Source organism: Elaeis guineensis, chromosome 3 (assembly GCF_000442705.2).
Source record: "Elaeis guineensis isolate ETL-2024a chromosome 3, EG11, whole genome shotgun sequence".
NCBI lineage: Eukaryota > Viridiplantae > Streptophyta > Magnoliopsida > Arecales > Arecaceae > Elaeis > Elaeis guineensis.
In genome coordinates this window covers 51,783,899-51,809,933 of record NC_025995.2, presented here as the reverse complement: position 1 = coordinate 51,809,933, position 26,035 = coordinate 51,783,899, and positions in this window count along the sequence as shown.

Here is a 26,035-nt window from a genome sequence, read left to right as displayed (position 1 = left end):
GTAAAATGATCAAGTCACCTTTTACAAAGAAAAGGTGAGAGAGCTATTGAGCTCTTGGGCTTAGTACATACTGATGTATGCAGGCCCATGAGCACAAGTGCTAGAGGTGGATATTTCTACTTCATAACTTTCATGAATGATTTATCCAGATATGGATATATCTATCTGATGAAACATAAGTCGGATTCATTTGAAATGTTCAAATAATTTCAAAGTGAAGTAAAAAAATAAACTGAAAAGAGCATTAAAACTCTTCGATCTGATCGAGGAGGAGAATATCTTTCTAGTGAGTTTCTCACATATCTAGGAGAGAATGGGATTCTCTCTCAATGGACTCCTCTAAGAACTCCACAGCATAATGGTGTGTCTGAAAGGAGAAATCAGACTCTGTTAGACATGGTCCGATCCATGATGGGTTTTGCCAGCTTGTCGATATCCTTCTGGGGATATGCACTCGAATCGGTCTATTATCTATTAAATAGGATTCCAAGTAAGTCTGTAATTAAGACTCCATATGAGATATGGACAGGACGTAAGCTAGCACTTTCACACCTTAGGGTCTGGGGGTGCCCAGCCTATGTCAAATGATTAGTCACAGATAAATTTGGACCTAGGTCTGACAAATGCACATTCATAGGATACCCCAAAGAGACCAAAGGATATTTTTTCTACCATGCTGATGAACAAAAGGTGTTCGTCAGCCTTAAGACAATCTTTTTAGAAAAGGAGTTCCTTGGTGAAGGAACCGTTAACTCTAAGGTTGAACTTGATGAAGTTCAACAGGTAGAAGGACCGACACCAATAGCTGAACCTGAGTCAGATTTGATTAGATCAGATTCGGAGCCCAATGTACCTGCACCATTAAGATGATCAGGTAGAGTACCGCATCAGTCGGACAGATACTACGATTTCTTGGTCCGAGACGGTGATCCCATCGAACTCGATGAGAATGATAAGGATCCAATCCCCTATATGGATGCAATGCAGAGACCTAATTCTGAGAAATGGTTTGAAGCCATGAAATCCGAAATGGAGTCCATGAAGGTCAACGTGAAGTGAATTTTAGTGCAGGGGTAAAACGATAATTTTAAAATTTTTTCAAAATTATAATTTTATAGCAAAAATTATTAATTAATCTAATTAACTAATATATATTAACCCTACACAAAGATCTAAATATGATATATATAGCATGCATTTAAATTTAAAAATCAAACTTCTACAGTAAATATTTTACTGTTATGTGTTCAGAACACATTACCTTCGTGCGGGTAGTTGATCATCGTAATCTGATCACTGTCAGGAGGGTTTGATTATCGCAATGCAGCCACACAGTGTGTCTGGCCTCTGCAGATCGTCCACATGAATCTCTCGATCTAATCGGCTCCTCACGAATGCTAGTTCATTGTAGAACCCTTTCGACGGTCGATGTTGATCGAGCTTCTTCGATCTTGATCTGCCAACACTTTAGATACTCTAGATCATCAGCAGATGTACTTGAGAGGTTGATGAAGTTCTCCTTAAAATCTTGTGGGTTCACGACACTTGTAGCTCACTTTCTCACTTTTTGAACCTTAGGCAGAAACCCTAGGGTGCTCTCAGAAAACCCTACGCCCACTCTCTTTCTTTTCTTTCCTCTTGAAATTTTTGAACTTTTCAAAATCACGCAAAAAGCTTCCTCATGCCCACTTTTCTTTTTCTAAAATTTCTTACGCATGCCCCACCTTCTTCACTCTTTTTAAAATAATGCAAGACGCATCTTAAACGCGTGAGAGGATAAAGCTAGGTGGTTGCTCATTTGAATTCAAATCAAATTTGAATTCAAATGCCAACCAACCCATCTTTATCCACTCTTGGCATGAGAAGAGAAGGGCATGGGCTCCCTTATGCATGGAGAGCTGACACGAGAAACTCTTTCTCATGTAAAGCAAATGGCGCACAAATGGATAAGGCTTCGTGGCGCATGGATTAGTTGCCCATTCAAATTCAAACTTCATTTGAATTTGAATGGCCAACCAACCATCTTTTATCCAACCAAATGGTGCATAAATGGAGGGGTGTGGAAGGCTTCTTCATGGGAGAAAATTCATGAGAAGTTGATTCTCGTGAATTCAAATGGGTGCAGATGAGTGAGGTGGCGCAGGGAGAGAATTCAAAAGGTGGTTTCAACCTAATTGAGCCAACCTAATAAAAATAGGTTAGGCACAATTAGATTAAGTTAAGCCCAACTTAATTAGGCTTAATTAGGCTTAATAAAATCTTAATCAAATCAAAAATTGACTAAGCCCAACCCCTGATCAGATCAGGGACCAAACCACCTTGGCGATTAGGTCAACACTTAACCGAATCGGATCAAACCCAACTGAATCCAATTCAATTGGACTTGATCCAAAAATAATTACTCAATCAAATTGAGTTAATTAGTGATCAAATCACTAATTAAACTTCTCATAAATACTGAGTCCAAATCCGATGGGCAATTGGGCATCAGAGTCCATCGATATGAAATCCTGATCAAAAAGTCCCAAACTAGTAGGACTCTTGACCCCGGTACCCAAAATATGTGGAACTCATGATTAGAGAATCTTGATTCTCAATCATAGAGTTCCAGACATGTAGGACTCAAAGTTCATGAGTATTAAGACTCTTCACCAGCTATCAGATCAGATAGGAACCTCTAATGTGTGTAACCCCGCAGGTTCGAACCTAAGCCGCTAGCACAAGAACCAATTCCTGTACTAATCGAAATAACCGTCTAGCAATGGTACCCGACATTTGGATAGGTCGAATAGTCACAATCGCAACATTCAAAATCTACGTGAATATGGTTACTGTATAATTCATCCCTTTTGACCCTTGTGTTTAGGACAACTCAGGGTTAAACTGTCAACCCTGATTAGATCATCCGAATCGTGCTCAGCTCAAACAGTCCTGTGACTCCTCACTAGGACTACCCTGGTCAAAGTTTTACTAAATTGAAACACGACTATACACAGCTCCTGAACTGGAGTGATCAATCCCATCTTGACAAACGCACCGACAAGTCATGTACTTGACTACACCCAGCAGCCTTCCATCACTGAATTAGAAATTCAGATAGTCCAGTGCCTAAGTGTAGTGAGTTGCTTGCAAGTCACCATGGCGGTCTTAGGTCAGAGGGATAGTTATACCCATATCCCATCAGAGTAAATCTTGACAGCAGAAAAAGCTCTGGAGTCAATCACATTCAGTGTAGATGTACCCTTACATCTCACCTGTATGCCATACCAGTGTCTCCACACTACTTGGTTAAGAGGACAATCAATCCATATGGTACACAACGACCTATACTTGATAAACGTTGTTGTCTTTGGTAATAACGTATCATTTGATCGCGAACATGTTTAAGGACTAAACGACAAATCCTCCTTTGTCGAGTCTAAATAGTCCTAAGGACTTCACAACACAGGAGTTCATTAAAAGATGAAACAATTTGTGATGAAAAATATCAAAATAACTTTTATTTATTTATAATTTATATACTAATATAAGAAAGAGTACAATCATCAACAAACTGATGACTGGCTTTGGGACACTATTTCCAACAATCTCCCACTTGGCCTAAAGCCAATCGGTGCAGTATCTAATACCCATCTTTGACTTGAAGTCGTTGAACTCCTTCACTGCAATGGCTTTAGTGAATGGGTTGGCCAGATTCTCCTTCCCATCGATCTTCTGAAGGTCGACGTCACCTCGATCCATGATTTTTCGAATGAGATGGTAGCGGTGCAGAATATGCTTCGTCCACTGGTGTGCCTTCGATTCCTTCGCCTGAGCAATGGCTCTAGAGCTGTCATAGTAGAGTAGAACTGGACTAACAAGGGAGGGTGCTACTCCGAGCTCGATGATAAATTTTCTCAGCCACACCATTTCTCTGGCAGCATCTGATGCAGCGACATACTCTACCTCGCAAACTGAATCAGCCACTGTGTGCTGCTTGAAACTCTTCCAGCAGACAGCCCCACCATTAAGGGTAAAAATAAATCCCGACACACTCTTGCTGTCATTGTGATCAGACTGGAAACTAGAGTCTGTAAACCCTATAAGTCTCAAGTCTGATTCACCATAAACAAGCCACTGGTCCTTAGTATTTCTTAAATACTTCAGGATGGTTTTAACAACCTTCCAATGATTCTCCCCTGGATCAGATTGGTATCTACTCACTACCCCTAGTGAGTATGCCACATCTGGTCGTGTACATATTATGACGTACATGATAGATCCCACTGTCGAAGCATATAGAATTCTACCCATACGCTCTCTCTCTTGAGGTGTTGTCGGATAATCCCTCTTCGAGAGAGAAATTCCATGGCCTATCGGTAGATAGCCTTTCTTGGAATTCTCCATGCTGAACCTCTTCAGCATAGTATCAATGTACGTGGACTGGGATAAGCCAAGCAATCTTTTAGATCTATCCCTATAGATCTTCATCCCTAGGATGTAGGAAGCTTCTCCCAGATCTTTCATGGAGAACTGTGACGACTGTCAAATCTTTATTCCCTGTAATGCATGGACATCATTGCCGATTAAGAGAATGTCATCCACATACAATATAAAAAATACAACTACTGGACCATTAGCCTACTTATCAATGCTGTGCTCTTCTCCATTCTTAACAAAGCCATACGTCTTGATCATCCTATCAAAATGTATGTTCCAACTCCAAGATACCTGCTTAAGTCCATAAATGGACCTCTGTAGCCTACACACCTTAGACTTATCTGTGGATGTGAATCCTTCAGGTTGTATCATATACACCTCTTCGTCCAGCTCTCCATTTAGGAAAGCTATCTTCACATCCATCTGTCAGATTTCATAGTCCAGATGGGCAGCTATCGCAAGCATAATCCGAATGGATTTGAGCATTGCCACAGGAGAAAATATCTCGTCATAGTCTATACCATAATGTTGACGATATCCCTTGGCAACGAGATGGGCTTTATAGGTCTCCACCTTTCCGTCTGCGCCCCTCTTCCTCTTGAAGACCCACTTACACCCTATGGGTTTTACTCTTTCGGGTGGGTCAATCAATGTCCACACATCGTTGACCTTCATGGAATCCATTTTGGATTTCATGGCCTCTAGCCATTTCTCAGAGTTAGGTCTCTGCATTGCATCTATGTAGGTGATCGGATCCTCATCGTTTTCATCAAGTTCGACAGGATCGCCGTCCCGAACCAAGAAACCATAGTATATGTCTGGTTGACGTGGTACTCTACCAGACCGCCTTAAGGGTGCATGAACAATGGGCTTCGGATCTGATCTAACCAAATTCGATTCAGGTTCAGCAACTTGTGTCAGTTTTTTCACCTACCGAACTTCCTCAAGTTCGACCTTAGAGGCAATAGTCCCTTCACCAAGGAACTCCTTTTCCAAAAAGATTGCCTTAAGGCTGACAAATACCTTTTGCTCATCAGCTAGGTAGAAATAATATCCTTTGGTCTCTTTTGGGTACCCTATGAAATAACACTTGTCAGACCTAGGTCCAAGCTTGTCCGTAATTAAACGTTTAACATAAGTCGGACACCCCCAAACCCTAAGGTGCGAGAGTACTGGCTTACGTTCTATCCATATCTCATATGGCGTTTTGGTTACAGACTTACTCGAAACCCTATTTAGAAAGTAACAAGCCAATTCGAGTGCATATCTCCAGAGGGAGATCGACAGACCAGCAAATCCCATCATGGATCGAACCATGTCCAACAAGGTCTAATTCCTCCTTTCAGACACACCATTATGCTGTGGTGTTCCAGGAGGTGTCCACTGAGAGAGAATCCCATTCTCCCTAAGATATGTCAGAAACTCATTGGAAAGGTATTCACCTCCTCGATCAGATCGAAGAGTTTTAATACACTTTTCAATTTATTTTTCTATCTCATTTCAGAATAGTTTGAACATTTCAAACGACTCCGACTTATGCTTCATTAAGTAGATATACCCATACCTCGATAGGTCGTCTGTGAAGGTTATGGAGTAGAAATATCTACCTCTTACACTTGAGCTCATGGGTCCACATACATCAGAATGTATCAGACCCAAGAGTTCACTGGCTCGCTCACCTTTTTCAGTAAAAGGTGATTTGGTCATCTTCCTAAGAAGACAGGACTCACAGGTTGGAAGTGATTCACAATCACGAACTTCAAGAATTTCTTCTTGAGCCAACCTATTTATCTTATTCTTCTTGGTCAGACTACCATACTTACCTTAGACACCAATCGGTTCATTAGTTTTAATTTGATCAACTTAATAAATAGGGTTTCACCGCGTAGCCATGAATTAAGTCCATCTTGGTCTAGTTAAAGATATGGACCCATTCAACTACAACTATTGGAGTTGAGTCTAGAGTGTCCTTGACCTAATCTAATTCAATTTTTGATTAGATTTGACCAATTACTCTAATTTAGTCCATTTCTTTAAGCTAACCTTAGGTCTAACCCAATTATGGACCTAATCCATCTAGCCCATTGACCCACAAGTTTATGCAATTGTCTTAGATCTTAATTCATAATTCTAGACCAACTAGACAATACTTAATTCTTTTAATTAAGTATTTGGGTTGATAGGTCAGGGTTTGGTATTTCGAAAATAATTTTTAAATTTGAAAGATTTTATTTTCTGTTCACCAAATGTGTTGACTCATTTCACAAACGGATCAGCACATTTCATAAATAGCAATCCTATTGCTAATTACATAACAAAAAATAACTCAATCAAAATAAATCATGAATATTCCTTTAGATCTAATCTAACACATTCATGATAACTTTCACAATTGAACCTTTACAATTAAGTCCTTTTGCTACTTCGTCTGCATGGGATATAATCGCATCGGCATCCCTACCGTCATAGGAGAACCCCATCGAATTGGAGGAGAGGGCCTTTAAACCCTACTTTTCTCCTATGACCGGATGATCGTGGCAACCAACCCAATTAGACTACTTGCTACTTGGATCAAGTATATCTAAATATATCAATTTCAAAATTTAAATTTCAAATTTCAAATTTTAAATTTTGAATTTCAAATTTCAAACAAATTTTAAATTTCAAATTTTTAAATTTCAAATTTTGAATTTTAAATTTTGAATTTCAAATTTAAAATTTCAAATAAATTTCAAATTTCAAATTTTAAATTTCAAATTTTTGAATTTCGAATTTCAAATTTCAAAATTTAAATTTTAAATTTTAAATTTTAAATTTTTGAATTTTGAATTTCGAACAAATTTTAAAATTTAAATTTCAAATTTGAATTTCAAATTTCAAATTTAAACTTTTAGATTACTACTTAATCTACGCATGTAAATGTATATCATATTTTAGAACCTGCTCTGATACCAATTGAAGTGAATTTTAGTGTAGGGGTAAAATGATAATTTTAAATTTTTTTTAAAATTATAATTTTATAGTGAAAATTATTAATTAATCTAATTAACTAACATGTATTAACCCTACACAAAGATCTAAATATGATATATATAGCATGCATTTAAATTTGAAATTCAAACTTCTACAGTAAACATTTTACTGTTATGTGTTCAGAACACATTACCTTCGTACGGATAGTCGATCATCGTAATCTGATCACCATCGAAAGGGTCTGATCATCACAATACAGCCACACAGTGTGTCTGACCTCTACAGATCGTTCACACGAAGCTCCCGATCTGATCGATTTCTCACGAATGCTAGTTCATTGCAGAATCTTTTCGACGATCGATGTTGATCGAACTCTTTCGATCTTGATCTGTCGACTCCTCAGATGCTTTGGATCATTAGCAGATGTACTTGAGAGGTTGATGAAGCTCTTCTTAAAATTTTGTGGGCTCACAACACTCGTAGCTCACTTTCTCACTTCCCGAACCCTAGGCAGAAACCCTAGGGTGCTCTCAAAAAATCCAGCGCCCACTCTCTTTCTTTTCTTTCCTCTCAAAATTTTAAACTTTTCAAAATCACACAAAAAGCTTTCTCATGCCCACTTTTCTTTTTTTGAAATCTCTTACGCATGCCCCACCTTCTTCACTCTTTTTGAAATAATGCAAGACGCGTCTTAAATGCGTGAGAGGATAAAGCTAGGTGGTTGCTCATTTGAATTCAAATTGAATTTGAATTCAAATGCCAACCAACCCATCCTTATCCACTCTTGGCATGAGAAGAGAAGGGTGTGGGCTCCCTTGTGCATGGAGAGTTTACACGAGAAACTCTTTCTCGTGTAAAGTAAATGGTGCACAAATGGATAAGGCTAGGTGGCACATGGATTAGTTGCCCATTCAAATTCAAACTTCATTTGAATTTGAATGGCCAACCAACCATCTTTTATCCACCCAAATGGTGCACAAATGGAGGGGCATGGAAGGCTTCTTTGTGAGAGAAAATTCATGAGAAGTTGTTTCTCGTGAATTCAAATGGGCGCAGATGAGTGAGGTGGCGCAGGGAGAGAATTCAAAAGGTGGTTTCAACCTAATTGAGCCAACCTAATCAAAATAGGTTAGGCACAATTAGACTAAGTTAAACCCAACTTAATTAGACTTAATTAGGCTTAATAAAATTTTAATCAAATCAAAAATTGACTAAGCCCAACCCCTGATCAAATCAGGGACCAAACCACCTTGGCGATAAGGTCAACACTTAACCTAATCGGGTCAAACCCAACTGAATCCAATTCAATTGGACTTGATCCAAAAATAATTACTCAATTAAATTGAGTTAATTAATGATCAAATCACTAATTAAATCTCTCATAAATATCGAGTCCAAATCTAATGGGCAATCGGGCATCAGAGTCTATCGATATGAAACCCTGATCAAAAAGTCCCAAACTAGTGGGACTCTTGACCTCGGTACCCAAAATATGTGGAACTCATGATTAGAGAATCCTGATTCTTGATCATAGAGTTTCAGACATATAGGACTCAAAGTCCACGAGCATTAGGACTCTTCACCAGCCATCAAATCAGATAGGAACCTCTAATGTATGTGACCCCGTAGGTTCGAACTTAAGCCGATAGCAAAGGAACCAATTCCTGTACTAATCGAAGTGACCATCTAGCAATGGTATCCGACGTCCGGATAGGTCGAATAGTCACAATCACAACACTCAAAACCTATGCAAATATGGTTACTGTATAATTCATCCCTTTTGACCCCTGTGTTTAGGATGACTCAAGGTTAAACTGTCAACCCTGATTAGATCATCCGAATCATGCTCAACTCAAACAGTCCTGTGACTCCTCACTAGGACTACCCTGGCCAAAGTTTTGTTAAATTGAAATACGACTGTACACAGCTCCTGAATTGGAGTGGTCAATCCCATCTTGACACACGCATCGACAAGTCAAGTACTTGACTACACCAAGCAGCCTTCCATCACTGAATTAGAAATTCAGGTAATCCAGTGCCTAAGTGCAGTGAGTTGCTTGCAAGTCACCGTGACGGTCTTAGGTTGGAGGGACAATTATACCCATATCCCATCAGAGTAAATCTTGATAGCAGAAAAAGCTCTGGAGTCGGTCACGTTCAGTGTAGATGTACCCTTACATCTCACCTGTATGCCATACCAGTGTCTCCACACTCCTTGGTTAAGAGGACAACCAACCCATATGGCACACAATGACCTATACTTGATAAACGTTGTTGTCCTTGGTAACAACGTATCATTTGGTCGTGAACATGTTACTAAACGACAAATCCTCCTTTGTCGAGTCTAAATAGTCCTAAGGACTTCACCACAACACAGGAGTTCATTAAAAGATGAAACAATTTGTGATGAAAAATATCAAAATAATTTTTATTTATTTATAATTCATATACTAATACAAGAAAGAGCACAATCGTCAACAGACTGACGATTGGCTTTAGGACACTGTTGGGTATAAAATACCCCCCCAGCAGAAGTTCGTGTCAAGAGTGACCCTCCAGGGGTTCTACCGATGTCCGACCTTCAGCGACATCTTTTCGAACTTCTCCGACGGTCGAGCCTCCGCAACGTTCTCAAGTTCTACCGACGGATAAACTCCCACCAGTGTAGGCCGGATTCTCCACGACGGACGGACTCCACCTAAGTTTCTACCTGCTAGACTTCATTCGAACTCCTACGGGAGCCAGACTTCATCCCCGACTCCGAATGTAGGTAGACTTCATCTGGACTCCTACAGGAGCCGGACGACTGCAAGTAGACTTCATCCGGACTCCTACGGGAGCCGGACTTCATCCCCAACTCCAAATGCAGGTAGACTTCATCCGGACTCCTACGAAAAATGGATGACTGCAGGTAGACTTCATCCGGACTCCTATGGGAGCCAGACCTCTTCCCCGAACTCCAACTGTAGGCAGCCTTCGTCCAGACTCCTACAGCAGTCGGACCTCTTCCCCGAACTCCAACTGCAGGCAGCCTTCGTCCGAGCTCCTACGGGAGCCGGACCTCTTTCCTGAACTTCGACTGCAAGTAGATTTTGTCCGGACTCCTACGGGAGCTGGACTCCTTCCCCGAATAGGTAGACTTCGTCCGAGCTCCTACGGGAGCTGGACTTCCACCCTGAACTCCTATTGCAGGTAGACCTCACCCCGAACTCCTACAAGGGCCAGACTCCGAGCTTCTACTGCAAGCGACCCACTCCAAGCTTCTGCTACAAATGATCTACCTCAAATTTCTACCACGAGCGGTCCATGCCGGATTCCCACTGTAAGCCTTCACCCGAGCTTCCATTGTGGATGAATTCCTTTCGGATTTCTATTGCAGACAGGCCTCAGTCCAGATTCCTCGACAAATGATCCCCACCCGAGTTTCTACAGAGATCGGACTCCGATCGAACTTCTATAGCGGACGAACGTCGGGTTCACGAAATCCAGTAGCTGGACCCCTCCAGCAGATGAACCTCTCCAGCACCATCTGACATCCGCCGTCGGTGGACCCTCTGTCGAATTCTGCGCAAAACCAGATTTCATCCGTGGAAAGCCTCTGACCGAGCTCCTATGGCAAGTGGTCTTCACCTGCAGCCTTAACGCCCAAGGCACCCAGCAGGATTTGCAACATCCGAGCTCCTCTCAGATGGATAGCTACTTCTCTCCACCAGGCACCTCAACCGAACTTCGACCGACAGGCCTGGACCCCCTGGCAAGCCATAGTAACAGCCACGACTCTGTTCTACTTCCTGCGATGGATTCCGCACGGCTCCATCACTCCCTGGCAGGCCATAATAACGGCCACGACTCTGCTCCACCTCCTGTGATGGATTCTGTGCAGCTCCACTACTCTCCACAACCGGCTCCATGCGGTAGGTCGCAGTAATAGCCACGATTCTGCTCCACTTCCTGCGATGGATTCTGCGCGCTCCACCACTCGCTGGCAAGTCACGACAATGGACGCCGCTCACTCTCCGCAACAAGGTCCACGTGGAGGGTCACGGTGATAGCCACGACCCCACCCATTTACTCTTCATAACAAACTCCTCCTGGCCCCCGAGCGGCCAACTGCTAGATGGTTACAAACGTCGCTATCAGTCTGTTGCACCCTGCGCCTATAAAAGGGGGACCCTAGATACGTTATTTTCTAAGCTCTCATTTTTCTATCTCAAAACTCTGCTAAAATTTTTATTTGAGCACTCCATTCTTGTTGAGGCAAAAAACTGACTTGAGCGTCGGAGGGTCTTGCCGGAGCACCCCCAACTCCAGTTTAGACTTTCTTTGCAAGTCCCGGCGGTGACCGCGACTCCCTTGACTCTAGCTTCTCTGACGCAGGCGGATTTTTGCACCAACAGGATTGGCGCTAGAGGAAGGGTGGTTGTATCTTTGCAGTACCCTTGTTCTTAAAGGAGCGCTCAACGGGACCACCTCCGATCATCTTTTCTGACATTTTCTCCTCCTTTCCCCACTAGATCTTCACCCGATGCCTCCCCGCAAAGCATCCACATGGTGATCCACGGCCTCCATGGCCAGATCTCAGGCTTCGGCCTCACCTCCAGTTTCCTAGCCTCCTCCTCCTCCTCCGGCAATGGCGATTGGCACGGAACAATTCGACCTACTGGTCCAGCAGGTCGAGGCCTCACTGAAGTGGTGCAGGCCATGTAGCAGCAGCAACAGCCGCAGGCATCAGTGCGACTAGAGAGAATATCGTCGGAACTCCAAAATTCGACGGTAGGATAGGCCACTTGGGCCAGCCGCCCTGTCTTTTCCGGAAAGACGAATCCGAGGGTGGAGAGCCCTCAGTCAGATCACGATTCCACCCCTGGAAGATCTCTACCTCCATTCTGCCAGAAGACCCTCGAGACCCGTAGTCAAGAGGATTTCCTGGATCGGAGGCTCCAGGAGATGAACCGACGGATCGAAGAACTCCGCCATGCTCCCCCCACTTATGGTGAGGATATTTGTACTGACCCTCCCTTTTTTCAAATGATCATACAGGAACCGATCCCGCCAAACTTCAAGCTCCCTCAATTTGAAAGCTACGACGGGAATTCAGATCCAGTTGACCACTTGGAGGCCTTTCGGACAATGATGCTGCTTCATGGTGCGCCCGACGCCATCCTATGCCAAGCTTTCCCATCCACCTTGAAGGGAGCGGCGAGAAACTGATACTCGATGCTGAAGTCGGGTACCATCTTTTCCTTTGATCAGATGAGCCACTAGTTTGTGGCTCATTTTGTTAGCAGCCGGCATCCCCGGAAGGGTTCAGAGTCCCTCATCAACATCAAGTAGAGGGAGGGGGAGTCCATTCGGGCTTATGTCAATCATTTCAATGTCGCCACATTGGAGGTCCGAAACTTGGACCAATCGGTCGTGATGGCCGCTCTGAAAGGCGGCCTTCAGAAGAACGACCTTCTATTCTCTCTGGAAAAGAAGTACCCCAGGGATTTTGCTGATTTGTTGGCTCGGGCCGAGGGGTACGCCCGAGCAAAAGAAGCTTTCAAGATGAAGGACGAGGAGACCGTGAGAGAGCGGCAAGCGAGAGACTCGAGTAAGCCCGCAGTCGAGAAAAGGGCGAGAGAAGCTCGGTCATGTTCTCGAACTCCCCCCGGGCACAAGCATGCCCAGACTCCTCCCCGAGCATGTAGACAGAGAAGCCCGGAGCACCGGGTCCATCGGGGGTCTCCTCCAAGAAGATTCCACAGCTATGCCCCCCTCAACGCATCGAAAACCCAGGTGCTGATGGAAGTCAGAGAGTAGCTCCCAAGGCCAGAGAGGATGCGCACACACCCCAAAAAGCACAATCCTAACAAGTTCTGCCTCTACCATCGTGACCACAGCCACGACACAGAGGAATGCATTCAACTCCAGGATGAGATCGAGGAGCTCATCAGATAAGGTCGGCTCGACAGGTTCATTCGGCGCCGACTTGAGGGTAGAGAAGACCTTCCTTTTTGCTCCAGACTCTCAAAACCTAGGTGGTTGCTCCATGTAGATGCTCTCCTCTAGATGCCCATGGAGGAACACTATCTTGACATCCATCTGCTCCAGCTCCAAGTCTTGAGCTGCTACGATGCTCAGTAGCACCCTGATAGAAGTATGCCTGACGATGGGAGAGAAAATCTTACTGAAATCGATACCTTCCTTCTGAGAGTATCTCTTGGCCACTAGCCTTGCCTTGCACCTGATACCTCTGTACTCTGAAGGCCCCTTCTTGAATTGGTAAACCCACTTGCAACCAATAGATTTCTTCCCTTATGGCAACTGCACCAATCACCACGTCTCGTTCTTGTGGAGAGACTACATCTCTTTAGACATTACTTAGACCCAACTCTCTCTGTTCTAGCTCTCCATAGCCTCCTCATAGATGTAGGGGTCCCCATTCACTATCACTAGGGCATATGACAATGTCTCTTCAAAGCCATATCATTCCGATTGCCTGACGTTCTTTTTGGACTTGTGTAGTGCAATCCCGATATCCGTCCTAGGTCCAGTTTGCTCCGACTAGACCTCTTGGCTTCTTTTATCCATCCAAGCTCTTCCACCTGTGGAGATACCTTTAGGGAGTGCTCCATCTGAATACCAAATCTTTCTGATGTACCTGCAAGTTGCAAAATAGAATAAGATGTTAGTTGTCCAGTGCTACCCTGCTGGACCTCCTGCCGCTCCTGCTGCTCCTCCATGCCATCTCACCTTTGAAGAATTGAATTTTCATCAAATATGATATCCCTACTAATGACAACCTTCTTCTCCAAGGGATCCCATAGTCAGTATCCCTTAACTTCTTATGGATATTCTAGGAACACCATCTTTCGTGACCTGGCATCCAATTTGCTCCGCTCACCAGCATCGATGTGCACAAATATCATGCATCCAAACATCCTTAGATGGCTCAGCCCAATCTTCCTTCCAGACCATTTTTTCTATGGAATATCACCATCTAACTTGGTGTGAAGTGATCGATTCATCAAATAACATGTTGCATCTACTGTATCAACACAGAATGCCTTAGAAAGCCCTGCCTGTAGCCTCATGCATCATGCCTTTTCCATAAGGGTTCTGTTCATCTTCTCGGCCACCCCATTTTGCTGAAGAGTCCCTCTCACTGAGAAGTGCCTTTTGATGCCACACTCACAAAAATTTTGAAACTCTTTATTTGTGTACTTCCCACCATTGTCTGACCATAGACACTTCAAGCTTCGACCTGTCTCCTTCTCTACCTTAGCTTTTCACACCTTGAATTTGATAAAGACTTCTGATTTTTTCTTCATAAAGTAGACCCATACTTTCCTTAAGAAATCATCTATGAAGGTCAAAAAGTATCTCACCCCATTTTTGGCTGAAATTGGGGTTGGTCTCCACACATCAGTGTGAACTAGTTCCAGTGGGGCTGCACTGTGGGCTGAACTACTAGCAAACTGCACTCTCCTCTACTTTGCTATCTGGCATGGTTCACATATCTCTGAGATATCTGCATCTAGATTTGGAATCAGACCATGCTTGCTTAGCTCCTTCATCCCATGATCTCCTATGTGGCCTAGGTGGTAGTGCCACAACCAGTGAGCCCCCTGCTGGTCCTGCACTGCTACTGCTGCATCAGATTCTTCAGTCACCACAGATCTTTCCATCCTATAGAGGTTGTTCTCCATCTTTCTACTTCTCATCACTACCATAGCTCCATTTGAGATGTTCAACACCCCACTCTTGGCATGACTACTGAAGCTGTAGCTGCTCTGCTCCATGTAATCCAGTGACACGAGATTATTCTTCAGATTAGGGATGTGCTTCACATTAGTGAGAGTCCGCACCATCCCATCAAACATTCTCACCTGAATGTTCTCAATACCAGCAACTCTATATAGGTGATCATCTCTAAGAATCAGGCTCCCTTCATCCATCTTGATGTATGTAGTGAACCAAGATCGGTTTGGGGTGTAGTGATGCGAATAGGCTGAATCCAGGGTCCATACATCTATGTTTCACCTCGGATGCGAACAGGTTGAATCTAAGATCCATACATCTGTGTTTTACCTATGACCATCTGATACCACCAAGAGGTCATCATCCACCTCACTATCAGCCATCATACGCAGCACATCAGATCCTCCCTTATCTTCCTTTTTATTCTTCCACTGCAGACAATCTCGTTTGAAGTACCCAATCCCATTGCACTTGTAGCACCTAGCTTCCTTCCTGCTTCTGCTCTTCTGAGACTTTGATCATTCCCTTGACTTGCCTCTTTCCTTTCCTCTTCCTGATCTCTCCTCCACGGCCAAAGCTTCCTAGGGAGCACCTTGTTTGGTCAACTTCTCCCGCTGTTCATTGGACCGCAGCACCAAGACCATGTCTTCATACTCCAGGATCTCCTTGCCGTAGAGCAGCATCGTCACCAATAGATCATAGGAAGGGGGCAGCGAGCATAGCAGTAGCAATGACTTATCTTCCTCCTCCATCTTCACTTCGATGTTCAGCAACTCCTTGCACACCTGGTCAAATTTTTGGATGTGACCCAAGACATCTCTGCCTTCCTGCATCGAAAGGCTATACAGTCTCTTCTTCAACATCAGTTTGTTGCACATATTTTTTTCCATATACATGGTATGCAACTTCGACCACAAATCTTTCAGGATCCTCTCCTCTAACACCAAATAGAGTGCCACATCCGCCAAACATCCTCTAATCATAGAATAAGCCTTCTTCTCCAAGGACATCTACTGATGATCTGTCATCCCTTCAAGCTTCTCCTCCAATGCCTGATGTAGATATGCTTGAACCAAGAGATCTTCTACCTGAATTTTCTATATGAAATTTTTTTTTTCCATCAAACATCTCAAATTCAACCTTCGTGTTACTTCCCATGGCTAGATCCAAACCAAAAACACAACAAAGCTCCAAGGGATTTGAGAAATACCTTGACAGGGTCCTTGTTGAAATTTCAGCCTTTAAAGATTTTCAACTTTTGGAGTCTTCTTCTTTCTCCACACAACCCGTGCTCTGATACCAATTATTGGAGAAACTTTCTCAGGTTGTGAATGTTAGAAAATAGCAAGGATCAAGTCATAGAGGTCCTTGAAGGCCAGCAACAAAGTGATGCAAAAACAGCCTTCAAGATTTCAGCAGCCTTGTAAATCCTATCGCTGGGATTTTCTTCTATGATTTGAACCCCTTCTCTACCAGATCTGAAATCCACCATTTGAGATCTGGAAGCACCATTGATGAGGCCTCCAAAAAATAAAATATGTAGGCATGAAACTCCTCTTGGGCGGCTAAGAGGGGGTAGACAAAAGGGGGGCACGCACAAAGGAGGGTGCTAGATGTTAGATGTGTGCCCTAGATGCTAGATTGGCTGACACATTCCTGTACAAATCTAAGGACAAATTTATAATTTTGACTATAAATCAATAAATGGGTTATTCTTCTATCACATTGTGTACATTATGTTTGTGATACATCCTTTGAGTTAGTAGGAATATCAATTCATATTTTCAAGAGTTGAAAATTTAAGGCATGAATTTACATAACTAACTCATAAATAGCTTCTGACCATAGGATCATCACGAGGATGATGATCGATCTGAAAGGTTGGTGTACGATCGCTTCCTTAGAGTAGATGTATCTTGAGTCTACGGTGTGGAGACACTGAAGCGAGAGTATAGGTATTCATTGAGAATGAGGGTACTGAGCGTAATCATATCGAGCAGTCATAAGGAAGTCTACCTTCTCGTCGATGACTAGCTCGATGCTGTAGTTATGTGTCTAGTTCTTTGATCTGAGGTGCATCGACAGTTCATCTTGAGTGTGTTATAGTTTGACTACACCATAACTTGATCTCCTAGCCATTCGAAATCCTGAGGTGTATGTTGGCTGGAGCATGTTCATTGTAGGAACTAGGTCGCACCAAGATAGGATCTATCAACCTCGGTAGATGAGAGGAGTAGTCCTATGGAGATCGAAAGATCGAGTCCTTAAGGCCATGGCCATGGCAGAGTGAAATAATGGAAAAGAATTTTCTATTAGAGTTTCATATCAGACTAGATCGATCGATTAACTCATATGACTGATGTTGGGTTTGATGAGTTCACCTTAATCCTAATTCAGTCGGGACTCATGATAGAGGAACTCAATCACACAGGTAGCTGCATCGAGAGGTTCATCTTCAGTTCTGACGGGTTGCCACCATATACTGCTAGGTGTCACTAATAGATTTTGAGAGCAATTAGAATGATCTTGATGATCGATCATTCTAATTGTATGAATCAGAAGAGTTCTGATCCATCAAAAGGAGTTTCGATGATGTCGATGATGAGATCATGACATGTCTCATTACCATATGGAATTGAACCTAACTGGGTCACACTAACAAGGGTTAGGATCTGGATGTCATCAATTGGGCTAGCCCAATTGATTTGGATTAGATCCAATTAGGTTCAAGAAAATCATGCTAGCACACAATTGAGCCTAACTTTCTCTTCGTGCAATCTTTTTCATTTCGACTGAGCCAAATATGATTTGACTCACCCAGAGAACCTTAAAAAGGTTTCTCTCAATCTAACTGAAGCTAGTCTAGCTCAAAAAAGTCTTATCTTAATTTATGAGATGAATTTAAGACAATACCTGCTAATTCCTGACACCTGCCATTTTTATTTTTGGACATCTATCAAATATTGACATATGGGTCTTAAACTGAAGGCCACTTGGCAAGAGGTTATTGAAGGTTTTTTGTGGAGTGTCCACCTATCAAAAATAAGCACCAAAGTGGGTGCCACAATTGGATAAGGCTTGCACCCCAAGTGGATAATGATCAAGAGGAGTCTTGATCAACATGGACTCTTGGGCGCCATCTCCCTTGTGCTTATCCAATGTTGGTGCCAACATAGGAGAGAGGGTGGGGGTTCTTATATGATGTGATCAGATGACATCACTCTATCAATCAAAATTTTTTTGGATTAAATAAAATTTTTTGATTGATCGAATGATGTGGCACTGCACAGCGCAGCAAGGTCTATATAAACCCTATCTATGCATAGGGTTTAAGAGATTCTACTCTCTACCCAGCAAAAGCCAGCCACCTCTCCTCTTCTCTATATCCTCCCCGGTGCTCCCTCTCATCTCTTCATGCCCAAAAGGTTGGGCATCCATCTGGTGAAGGATCAAGGCGTGGTGACGCCTTGAACAGGAAGGCTGCATTAGTTCTTCAACAGGCTGCTGCTCCAACTTCAAGAAGATTTTTGAAGGTCTTTCTAATTAGATTTAGTTTTGATTTTTGGAGCAAAGATTCATGATGAGAAGATGATCTAGATCCTACCTGAGTAGATACTGGTAGAGGCCAGGTGATTATGTGGCTAAATCAGAACCTCAGGCTTGCTGCGATCATCTACAGGGTAATCAGATTACCCTTAAGGTATTTCATATTTTTTCATACTTTTAGATTTATTTTAGAATTAATATCAGATAATAAAATTAGATCTAGAGATTTAGATCTAAAATAAATATAGAATAATTTTTTTTTAAATTATTCCATCCCAAATTTGATGAAATCTGAAAGATCCTACAAAGAAAAAGGTAATTTTTCCTTCAACTGGTATCAGAGCCAGGTTGATGGCTCAGTTTCAGATTTAATTTAGATCTAATTTTAATTTTAATTTATCTGATATTAAAAGATTTCAAATATTACATCAGATATGATAGAATTTGAAATTAAAATATTTAAAATTAAATCTGAAAAGATCTAACATGCATGAGATGCATGACTAGACTAAGAATAGTTTGATCTATGAATAGTCTTGTAAGTTTATATTTTAATGAGATTAAAATATAATTTAAATCTAATTTATTATATAATTTTGATAATATAAATATTATATATTTAGATCAAAAATAAAAAATAAAAATTTGGATAATACATAAGATTGATCTGTTGCATGTCTAGACTAGTTATAGAATTGTTCTAGTAACTGTCTAGAATAAATTTTATGTTGAATAGTTTAATTTAAATTTTATTTTTTAAATATTACATGTGATGTATTAAATCTAAAAGTATGTTAATTAGATCAATTTTTGATACATGAGATGTATGCAAAGCATGTAATAGTTAGATCTTAAATTGTATATGTGATATGTAAATTTAGATCTAACTAGTTTTGTAGTTAATTTATATTTCTGATTAAGGTGTTCCTCATGGCCGTCTGATCATAAGAATAAAGTAGGGTTTAAAGGCCCTCTCCTCTCATTCAATGGGATGTTCTTATGATGTGTAGGGGTGCTGCGTGTTCATCCTTAATCAAAAATTAAAACTTACTTTTCTATAAAATTCTAAATCCTGAAATCTTAGGATTTATTTTACATATTATATTTATGAACCCAAGACTTAATTAACGAATTAAGCTTATGAAATTAAATTAGATCTAAAATTGAGAATTTCAGATCTAAGTCATTTTCATAAAATTGGGTTCGGGCTTGGGTAGCTCAATTAGGTCTAGCGGTTGATCAAATTGAATCAATAGTTGGTTAGGTGGGATCATGAAAGCTAATAATTGATCAGCCTAATAGGATTAAGTCTTAGTCAAGATCGAATCACATTTAGACGTGACTCGATCAACTTAAGACCTAATTTGGCTCAGAGGTTAGAGTCTGGATTGTAGGCTAACCCAATTAGTTCTGGTTTGACAATTTGGTGTCTAAGGTAAGTTGGGCAGATGCGATCGACTAGTTTTTAATTGGAAGCTACTCGACTCGAAAGCATTCTTGTCGAGTTAATGGCATATCCCTTCCATCGATCTCACTTATCTGGCCATATGTGTTGACCCAGTTCTGATTTGAGGTGGCTAACAATTCGAGCTAACCCATGCCACTAGGCTAGTCATAATTGTTATGACTATGTCAAGTCAAGTTTAATGAGACCTAAATCAAATCTCTCTAAGAAAATATTAAGTCTAGGTCTTCCACCATTGTGGATGTGCGGGCCTTTCCAGGGTTGATTGTTCTCGGCTGGATACAGTGGCTCAGTTGCACCTGGAAGATGCAACCATGTCCATTAAGCATTGGATGCTACAAATTAGAGGATGGGTTGGGCTCAATATTCTGGATACGGTGAGGGACCCAATCAAGAATCTAGTTCATGCAAATGGTGGGTTTGACTTAACTAAAGATTGGAGCAATATTCCGGGCACAGTGAGCTTCACGAATTAGAGATCAAGTTTTAGATGCACCATGATTAGAGAATCATTGGATAAGAGTTGTCCACCCATCGGTTGACCCATCTCCAATAACTGTTAGGTGAGGTGGTGAGCCAGTCGGTGAGACCGCACCACCCACTAGAAATCACTGATCACGGAGATTTTCACATCTCTACCAAGGGAGTGTAGGGATCTGAAAAAATAGTGGGAGCCTAATTTGTTTAAAAATAAAATTTCTAAATAAATTGATTAAGTCTGATTACAAAATCTAAGTAGAAACTGTTGACTCTCTATAGAAAATATGTTTGCATCCAACCCCCTGACCAAAATACTAGACACCCACAGATTGACTGGACCCAATTTCAAGGATTGGTTAAGAAACTATAGAATTATTCTGGGTTTTAAAAATTGACCCATGTCTTGGACCAAAACCCACCTACCATGCCAGCACGTCCGACTGCTGAATAGAGAGCGTCTCTAAAAAAGTGGATGGATGATGATAACAAAGCAAGGTACTACATGTTGGGTGCAATGTCTGATGACTTGCAGTGCCAACATGAGAACATTTTGACTACCCGTCAAATGTTAGCTCACCTACAAGAGTTGTTTGATGAACAAAGTCATGCAACCAAGTATCAAGTATGTCAAAGACTTTTTAAGGCTAAAATGCGTGATGGGCAGTCAGTCCAAGATCATTGTTTGACAATGATCAAGGATCTTGAGGAGCTTGAGAAGCTTGGTGTCATCTTAGACAAAGATTTTCAGAATGATGTGATCCTTCAATCCTTGTCTGATGTATATGGTCAGTTCATCATGAACTTTTATATGCATAAGATGCAGTGTACCTTGGCCGAGTTAATGAACATGCTGGTTACGACTGAGCTTTCTATGAAGGGTTCAAAAGACTCAGTTCTTACTGTGGAGCGAACTTCTTCTAAGAGAAAGTCTTTTGGAAAGAAGAAAAAGTCTGTGAAGAAGCAGAAGGTGGATGGGAAGAAGAGGAAGCGAAACTGTCCTCGGTACCTGGCCACCCTGAAGAACAAGAAGGATGGTCCTTCTAGAGGTATGCTCGTTATAGAATCTAATCTTACGATTTCTTCTACATCCAGTTGGGTTCTTGACTCTGGTTCTAATGCTCATTTGTGCACTTCTATGCAGAAACTTGAGGAGAGCAGGAGGCTGAGGAATGGGGAGATGATCCTACGCGTCAGAAATGGAGCAAGAGTTGCTGTTGTGGCTGTAGGAACCTACCCTCTGCGATTACCGTTAGGATTAGATTTAGTTCTTAGAGACTGTTATTATGTGCCTGCAGCAAGCAGAAATTTGATTTCTATTTCATGTTTAGCACAAGAAGGCTATGTGATTAGCTTTCATAAGGACCATTGTAACATATTTTATGAAAATAATAAAGTTGCAAATGATTTTCTTATTAACGGTCTCTATCAGTTACATATTAATATATCTGTATTTAATATCGAGCAAAATATGAATGTCATAGGAATTAAAAGGCCTAGAGATAGTCTAAATGATAGGTATCTGTGGCACCTAAGGCTAGGTCATATAGTGGAAGACAGGGTTAACAAATTGGAGAAATCCGGGCTGTTGAGTCTGTTGACTTTCGAGTCATATCCAGTTTGTGAATCATACCTTCAAGGCAAAATGACCAAACTCCCTTTTGTAGGATATGGAGAAAGGGCCACAGACCCACTTGCCCTAGTACATACGGATGTGTGCGGCCCATTTGATGTGCTGGCTAGAGTCAACTATGTCTACTTCATTACCTTTACCGATGATATATCTAGGTACGGATATGTATTTCTAATGAAACACAAGTCTGAAGCTTTCGAAAGGTTCAAAGAATTCAGACATAAAGTAGAAAAATAAATAGGAAAGTCCATTAAGGTTCTTCGATCAGATCGAGGAGGTGAATACCTTAGTCGGGAGTTTCTAGACTATCTTAAGGATAATGGTATAGTCTCTCAATGGTTTGAGTTTCTTTGGGGATATTGTCTCATGACAGCAACATATGTATTGAATAGGATTCCATCTAAAATCGTTCCTACCACACCGTATGAGATATGGCATGGTAAGAAGCCAAGTCTGAATCATCTCAGAATTTGGGGTTGTCCGACTCATGTCAAGAGACAGCAGGCAGACAAGTTAGAATTCGGATCTTTTAGAGCTCGATTCATAGGATATCCTAAAGAGTCATTAGGATACTATTTCTATATTTCGGAAGATCACAATGTGATTATGAGTCGAAATGCTATTTTTCTTGAAAAATAGTTTATTCAAGATGGTGGCATCAAAAAAATAATTAAGCTCAAGGAGAATGTCTCCCAAGAGCAACGAGCTAAAGAACCTGAAGAACCAAATCAATCAGAACCAGTCCTAACACAACCTCTTCCACCTCGTAGATCGACTAGGGTTTCTTGTCCTCCTAAAAGGTACTTAGGTACTATACAAGAGGATATAGAGAAAATATTCCTCACGGGAAATGGGGCTCATGGTGATAACCCCAAGACCTATGATGAGGTGATATCAGATATCGACTCTGAGAAATGGTTAGAGGCAATTAAATCAGAAATTGACTTGATGCACTCAAACCAAGTCTGGACCTTAGTAGATCCACCTAAAGGTATTGTACCTATTGGGTGTAAATGGATCTTCAAGAGAAAGATAGGTGCAGATGGGAATGTAGAGACATTCAAGGCTAGGCTCATAGCGAAAGGTTATAGTTAGTGCGAAGACATTGACTATCAGGATACCTTCTCGCTCGTAGCTATGCTAAAATCCATCCGTACATTGCTTGCTATTGTAGCCTATTTCGATTATGAAATATGATAGATGGACGTGAAAATGGCGTTCTTAAATAGACATCTTGAGGAAGATATCTATATGGAATAGCCACTTGATTTCACATCCAGTGATGATGATCACAAGGTCTGCAAGCTGCAAAGGTCTATTTATGGACTTAAGCAAGCATCTCAGAGCTGGAATACTCATTTCAATGATGTGATCAAAATGTTTGGTTTCATCAAGAATGAGGAGGAACCATGTGTGTTCAAAAAGGTCAGTGGGAGCACAGTTGTCTTCCTCGTATTGTACGTACATGACATCCTCCTAATTGAGAATGACATTCCCATGTTGACCTCAGTCAAAGTATGGTTGTCTAAGGAGTTCTCTATGAAAGATCTAGGAGAGGCATCCTTTATACTGGGTATTAAGGTCTATAGAGATGACCAAATAGGATGCTGGGACTTTAACAGAAGATGTACATAGAGGAGGTGCTAAAAAGGTTTAGCATGAAAAACTCCAAAAGAGGTTTAGTACCTTTTAGACATGGCATTCATCTCACCAAGAAGATGTGCCCTAGCACACCTGAGGAGATTGAACGCATGAGCAAAATCTCTTATGCTTTGGCAATAGGGAGCCTCATGTATGCCATGCTATGTACACGACCTGATATAGCCCATGCTGTAAATGTCACAAGTAGATATCAGTCGAATCCAGGTGAAGAGCACTGGACTTCTGTGAAATGTATCCTTAAGTACTTGAGAAGGACTAAGGATATGTTTCTAGTCTTTGAAAATGGAGAACTCTAGATTCAGGGATATATAGACTCAGACTTTATGTCTGATATAGATGATCGAAAGTCGACATCTGGGAGTCTGTTCATTTGTAATGGTGGTGCAGTTAGCTGGAAGAGTTCTAAGCAGACGGTGATTGCAGATTCCAACATGGAGGTAGAGTATATTGCTGCATCAGAAGCTGTGAAGGAGGTATTCTCGTATAAAAAATTTGCCGCGAAGCTTGGAGTGATGTCATCAGATGCCATCTCTCTTTACTGCAATAATAATGGTGCCATAGCCCTAGCTAAGGAGCTAAGGTCTCAGCAGAAGTTCAAGCATATCGAGCGGCGATTCCATCTGATCCATGATTACCTCAAAAAAGGTTATGTCGAGGTTAAGAGAGTCGACTCCACAAACAATGTGGAAAACCCGCTGACAAAGCCATTAGGCCAGCAAAAGATCGAAGCCCATCTTGAGAAGATAGGACATAGATATGTAGCCAATTGACATTAGGTCAAGTAGGAGTTTGTTAGATATGTGTCCTAGATGCCAGATTGGCTGACACATTCCTATACAAATCTAAGGGCAAATTTATAATTTTGATTATAAATCAATAAATGGGTTATTCCTCTATTACATTATGTACATTGTGTCTGTGATACATCCTTTAAGTTAGTAGGAATGTCAATTCATATTTTCAAGAGTTGAAAATTTAAGGCATGAATTTACATAACTAACTCATAAACAGCTCCTGACCATAGGATCATCACGAAGATGGTGATCGATCCGAAAGGTTGGTGTACGATCGCTTTCTTAAGGTAGATGTGTCTTGAGTCTACGGTATGGAGACACCGAAGCAAGAGTACAGGTATTCATTGAGAACGAGAGTACTGAGCGTGACCATATCGAGCAGTCATAAGGAAGTCTACCTTCTCGTCGATGACTAGCTCGATGCTGCAGTTGTGTGTCTAGTTCTTTGACCTGAGGTGCATCGACAGTTCACTTTGAGTGTGTTATAGTTTGACTACACCATAACTCGATCTCCTAGCCATTCAAAATCCTGAGGTGTATGTTGGCTGTAGCATATTCATTGCAGGAACTAGGTCGCACCAAGATGGGATCTATCAATCTTGGTAGATGAGAGGAGTAGTCCTATGGAGATCAAAAGATTGAGTCCTTAAGCCCATGGCCATGACAGAGTGAAATAATGAAAAAGAGTTTTTCACTAGGTTTCACATCAGACTCAGATCGATCGATTAACTCATATGACTGATGTTGGGTTTGACGAGTTCACCTTAACCCTAATTCAGTCGGAACTCATGATAGAGGAACTCAATCACATAGGTAGCTGCATCGAGAGGTTCATCTTCAGTTCTGATGGGTTGCCATCATATACTGCTAGGTGTCACTGGTGGATTTTGAGAGCAATTAGAATGATCTTGATGATCGATCATTCTAATTGTATAAATCAGAAGAGTTCTGGTCTATCGAAAGGAGTTTAGATTATGTCGATGATGAGATCATAGCATGTCTCATTATCATATAGAATTGAACCTAATTAGGTCACACTAACAAGGGTTAGGATCTAGATGTCATCAATTGGGCTCGCCTAATTGATTTGGATTAGATCCAATTAGGTTCAAGGAAATCGTGCTAGCACAGGATTGAGCCTAACTTTCTCCTTGTGCAATCTTTTTCATTTTGACTGAGTCAAATATGATTTGACTCACTCAGAGAACCTTGAGAAGGTTTCTCTCAGTCTGACTGGAGCCAGTCTAGCTCAAAAAAGTCTTGTCTTAATTCATGAGATGAATTTAAGACAATACCTGCTAATTCCTGACGCTTGCCATTTTT